Genomic DNA, 6,012 nt, shown 5'->3' with positions numbered 1-6,012 from the left:
ACACTGGGCTGGAAGGCCATTACCAAAAGGAAAACGTGGAGGCGGGATTGTAGATCATGCTTGAGGGTGTTTATGCAAGTTTATTCAAGTGGATATGGGCTATGCAGGAAACTCTAGAGCTTGTCATTCGAGACAGAAATGTGTGCCTCCCTATGAGATATACTGAGGCTATTTACACGATTGTTGAAAATCGGGCTAGCTTCTCTAGCCCGATTTTCTACAGTTGTGAGAACCACCAGGCTCAGCTGTGAGCCCAGTGGTTCTTGAGCAGCTAACCCACTCAAGTAGCCCACCCCTTAAACCAGGTTTGCAGAGCGAGTGCTCCGCAAACTTGTTTTTTAAAAATCGTGAGTAGCCGCGGTGCGGCTCCACACCATGGCTACTCACAAGCAGACCCCCAGCGGGAGGTTGAAAGCAGCCTCCCAGCTCGGGGGTCTCCCCAGTATGCCCTGCGCCCCTGAACTCCCCAGCCCCTGCCGGCTCCGTCACGGAGCCAGCAGTCATGTGGGCGGCAGCCCAGGGCTCCCGCCCTGCTCGTGTGCAGGGAGAGCGGGCTTAGCCCGCTCTCTCCGCTCACTCTTACAAACCGGGTCTCACTGATCATGAGACCTGGCTCACTGTCTCAAGAACCACAAATCCCCAAGTAAATTAATTCTTACTGGTATTTTCGGTGCATAGACAGGATATGCATATACATATGCATTAGTGTGTGGCTGCCGGAGAGAGGTATAAACACTATAATAATCAGAAATATTGAGAGTCGGTGGGAGTTAGTGCTACTGATATGATACGATGTACAGTCATATCAGTATGCAATCGCCCCTCAGCCACTGCAGTTTTCCCAATCGTGGTTTTGAGTATCCACGACTGGGAAATAGTGACTGGTCTTGCCAACTGCGACCCACGTATCCGTGGTTTGGCGAGATTTCTTGGCAATTTGGCAGCGGGGCGGGATTGGGTTCATGATTTTGGGGGATTCAGGGGTGATTTCTGGGGGGTTCCCCCTCACTCTTCTTACTAACTGTTGCTAATTTAAAGGGATTCTGGGTGTTTTTTTGGTCTTTTTAATTTTTTGGTCTTTTCACGACCACGATTCCCCTAACCCTGTTTCAGATATAGTTCAATTGCTCACCAATCGCAAATTCGCCCACCACGAGGTTTTCCCAGAACAGAACCCTCGTGGTTGGTGAGGGATGACTGGACTGTATATGGAATAAATAGATTAGGTCCAGAGAGCATAGGTGAACTAAGGTTGCCAACCCTCCAAAACTGGCCTGGAATTTTCAGGAACTGGCATCATTCTTCAGGTGCCTACTGAAAGCAATCCTGGATATTGTAACTGATTGACACTAAAGGGGCACAGGAGTGCCCCTTTATTTAAGGTGTTCAGGAAAACAAAGGTTCCACCATTATAAGCTTCAAAATTCTATTTCTTATGGATATGACAGCTGTTGAGCCAACAACCTGAATCTTGGCATGTGTGATCAACTTGATGAGGTCTACAAATATGCCTAATTTCATGGAGATCTGATAAAAATTGCCACAGATAGTTAGAAAGTGCAGGAAATTGATACCCCCACTCCACTCCCCGTTGTCCAAACCTTATCCAGGTGTATCATCTAATACTTTCAAATTTTGGTGAAAATGACTGCTGTTCTTTGTCAGGCATGTCTAGCAGGAGTGCCTTTTAATGGTTTGGTGAAGTTTCAAGTAGTGGTTCAAAGGTTATTAAGGTTTTCCTGCCCCATTAAAGCCTATGGGAAGCAAGTGTGGTTGCTTTCTCAGACAGCAGGCTTTACTGTGGGTTTACTGTGAGGCTTTACTGCTAGATTGAATTAGCTCCCCAAAAACAATGTATAAAGAGGATTTTTTAAGCCTGGACATAAATCAGCTACACTCTTAATGTGCAATGAAAAACCCGAATCGTGTGTGAAGTGCTCCCCAATATCTCACACGGACTTCGGCGCGAATCTGGCCATTGTGCGAACGCCATTCCAGTGGAGAAGTGAGCTAAAAGCTCCGTTTGAGAATGCTCCTGGCGAAGTTATGCAGAGCAAGACTGTTTTGATAATGAAGCACTGACACATTTTGCCAGTAGTCTGAGATTGGCAGGGAAAGCCAGCCACTGGATTCTATTGCACATGCAGTGCCTGCTCTCTTCTTGATGGGATGTGAACCTTCAGGGAAGTGGAGTGGCGGGGGAGACAGATTGGGAAAGCCAGGTGGGTAGTTAGAGCAGTGTGCGGAAGCAGCAGCGTGTGGGGTTATTTCTGAGCAAGTGTGCTCTTTTCTTCGCCTTCCCCATCCTCTGTCAGGCACAGTGACTCCCTCACACTTTTGTCAAGTGGCAAGCGAGCACAATTTTTGACGTTGCACACCATCATTACTGGTCACATGGCACATCTGTTAAGGCATCAGCCTTAGGTTCCGATTGCCTGGCTTTGTGGGGCTTGAGGTAGACTGAACTCCAGTCTTAAACAAGCAGGTTTTTTGACCATTGAATTGTAAAAAAAAAAAAATAGTTCGAGGAATGGGGCGGAATCTCCAGAATAGCTGCAGTCGCTGTTGGTAAACCCAAGAAGAACTGACACTTGATCCCAGGAAGAGGGGGAACAGAGAGGGCAGTGGTCACTCATACACAATTAACATGCATAGTATACATGCGAGACTGCCGTGCCTAGCTATAAATCCAAATCAGGCAGCCAGAAGTGTAAGGAGCTTAAACAAAGGTACTTAATAGAAGTCAAGGAATACCAATCTATCTTCCATTTTAACAGAGAAAGGATTGGGGAGCAGAGGGGTGTGGAGGCATATTTATATTCAGCCTGGGAGTTATTCGCACATGGCTTCATGCTGCAGGGTAAATGTTGAGCGAAGCCACTCCAGATTACACTCATGGCATGGAGGGAAGCAGCCCCTCCCCTCTGCTCTCGGGTTTTATTTTGGTGCAGGTTCACATTGCATGCCTTCGTGTCTTCCTTCTAGCGAATGGGTGGGGGCGGGGAGATTTCTAAAGCCTATATCTGCATTCCTAAAAGAGTGTTAATGATGATCATGTTAATGATTCTACGTCAGTGCCTCTCCCTATTTGCGTTTTCAGAAAAACTCCTTAAAACCAGCATTTTAAAAACCCGGAAATACATTGAGATAAGCTAGAAATTGCGAAGACACAGCCCCATTTGTGTGTGAATTGCTTCCCAGGATCTTGAATGGACTTTGGGGTATGTTTGGCTGGTGTCTGAACGCACACACTCTCATCCGGAGGAGATTCGGGGCAATAGCCCTGTCTGTAAAGCCGCCTGGAGAAATTTAAGTTTGGGCCCTAGGAGTGGCCACAGCAGTCTCCAGAGCCTAGCACTGGCCTGATGTGAGGCTATAGAGGTTGACCAGCAACATCCCACTAAGGAGGAGCTTCTGTTCAGCAGTTACCTTCAGATGCCTAGTCAAAAAGCGGAGGTGGAGATTATTAGTTAAATTTATATCCCACCTAACCTCTAAGGATTTCAGGGCAGCATTTATGGTTTCCTCCTTCCATGTTATCCTCACAACAACCCAATGAAGTAGGTTAGGCAAAGGGAGAGTGGTGGTTGGTCAGCCAGCGAGCAACATGGCTTAGTGAGGATTTGAACCTGGATCTCCCTGGCCTTAGTCTAACCACTGCACCACACCAGCTTGTGCTGCTGCTGGCACCACAACAAACGGAAGTAGCTCATTCCAGTTCTTCCCGCCACTTTGGGTGCCTTCTGTTCCTCTGTTGGCTCCCGTCATGGCTCTTTTTCTCTGCCTTTGTCATCTTGCTTCCTTGTCTCTGCCCACGACTCTTCTCCCGTCTCCATCATCTTGCTTCCTGACTCTGCAGTGCTCAATTATCTGCTCTGACAAATATCCCACACATTTTCTTCCACCTACATCCACATATGTAGGGTCATGTTTTCATAATGGGAGGTGCGTGGCACGAGGCATGTGGCATTATTGGCTTTCCTGCAGCTGCTACCTTTGAGATGTTCCTCATTTAAAAAAAAATCACTCTCAATGGAGTGTGTTATGGCACATTCTCACAACAGTAATGCCCCACACACTGAGTAAAGAAGGAAGTGAGGACACAAGTGACAATCACAGTATCCAGGTTGAAAGAACTTTGTAGTGACATATTTTTGTTGTATCTGGTCAACCAACGGAATGCTAAGCCATGGGATGGTAAGAACAGAGCAATCCTTGCCCACCCTTCTCCTCTCCCATGCTCAGATCTGAACAGTCCCATGTCCATAAGATCAACTGCTCTGACTCTGGAGAGCCAGATCAGGTTTGGTGATGATGCTTTGCCATGAATCACTTATGTTGTGCAGGTATTTATCCATAATTTATAGTTAGGCGCATTCATATGGCATCTTTCTTCTATGATGAAGCTCAAGGCAGCACAGATGGGGTCCCTAGGTAGTGTCACCCATCTGGGCTCTGACCAGACCCAGACTGGCTTAACTTTAGCAAGGTGGCAGCATTGCATGTCTCCGATCAGATCTTGGGATGTTATTGGTGGGCGCCACGTGGTCTTTGTACTGAGGACTGTGGAAAGGTCTAAGAACCTGTCTGCAGAACTAGGCTTCCCAGAATTCCCTTTCCCCATCAAACCAGTGTCCAATCCAGGATAATAATAATAATTAGTATTTGTAAAGCACATGTTCAATCCTTGCCTTGTAACATATGTTCATGTTGTAGTCCTTCCAACAACCCTATAACGCATGGGTTCTCAAACGTAGGTCCCCAGATGTTGTTGGACTACAACTCCCATCATCCACATTGTGGCTGGGGGTGTGATGGGAGTTGTCGTCCCACAACATCTGGAGTTTTCTCAGACTGCAGGCTTTACTGTGGTTTTTCTGCGAGTTTGAAGTTGCTCCTCAAAATTGACACAAGAAGTAGATTTTTTAACTTCGGATAGAAATTGGGCTACACTCTTTAAGTTAAGAGTGTAGTTAAGAAGTTAAGAATCTTAACACGCAATGAAAACCCTGAATTGTGTGTGTAGTGCTCCCTGATAGCTTGAAGAGACTTTGGGGTAAGTTTGGCCGATATGGGAACGCACACCTCCATTTCCAGAGGAGCTGCAAACTAAAAGCTGGGTGTGGAAAACTTCCATGGGAGCCACATTTGAGAACAACTGCTAAGGTATAAGCTGAGGGGGTATGGCTTGCCTAAGGCCTCTTAATGAGTTCATGGTAGTAGTAAGACTGAGACATCTTGATACATAGGTTAGCCACTATATCACGCCAGCTTTTGCGGACCTACAGCAGCTGTTTTTCGAGTGGCAATTTGTGCAGTCATAGAGGCAGAACCTTCTAGAAAGCTGAAGTCAAAAGGAGGCAGTAGCCCTGTGCTTGAAATATATGGGGGTGGGCAGAAGGGGCCTTACCTCTTGTTATGTCCCTCCGAGCTATTGCTTAAGAAGATTACAGGGTGGAAAAGACTTGGCGAAAGTAGGGGGCGGGCCTTCTGAATTTCATGAAGGGCTCCCTTTCTTTCTCACCATAATTGAAGCCTTCACCCACCCACCTTGTTCATGGACTGCAAGCACAAAACCTAGGAGAGAACCTTTTGTTTCCAGCCAACATCTGGGGAGCTCTGGTTTAAATAGATTTGGCTTCGTGGCTTCCTCCCCAAGGAACCCTGGGTAACTGTTTTTTTTTTCAAAGGGAGCTATAGTGCTCAGTATGTCCTCAAGAACATGCAGTCATGTGTGGGAAGCTGGTTCAAAATCCATTCTAGTTTTGTAGCACAAGAACATTTTTCACAAGTGAGGTGACCAATATTTGAATGTGAGTTACCTGTTGTGAAAGGGCCTCAAATATGCCCTTTCTCCGATTTTTATTTTGCTCTGAAGTCCTGTAACTGAAGCTGCTTCCTTGCTGAGCTAAGTTTGTGAATGATTTGCTGGAGTTTGCATGTCTGCAAAACAAACAGACAAAAAGCCTCACAACCATTGGGACTGCAGGCACATGGCAGAATCGATTTTGT

The sequence above is a fragment of the Hemicordylus capensis genome, chromosome 6, assembly GCF_027244095.1.
Source record: "Hemicordylus capensis ecotype Gifberg chromosome 6, rHemCap1.1.pri, whole genome shotgun sequence".
In the NCBI taxonomy this organism is placed as follows: domain Eukaryota; kingdom Metazoa; phylum Chordata; class Lepidosauria; order Squamata; family Cordylidae; genus Hemicordylus; species Hemicordylus capensis.
Note: the sequence above shows the minus strand (reverse complement) of the source record.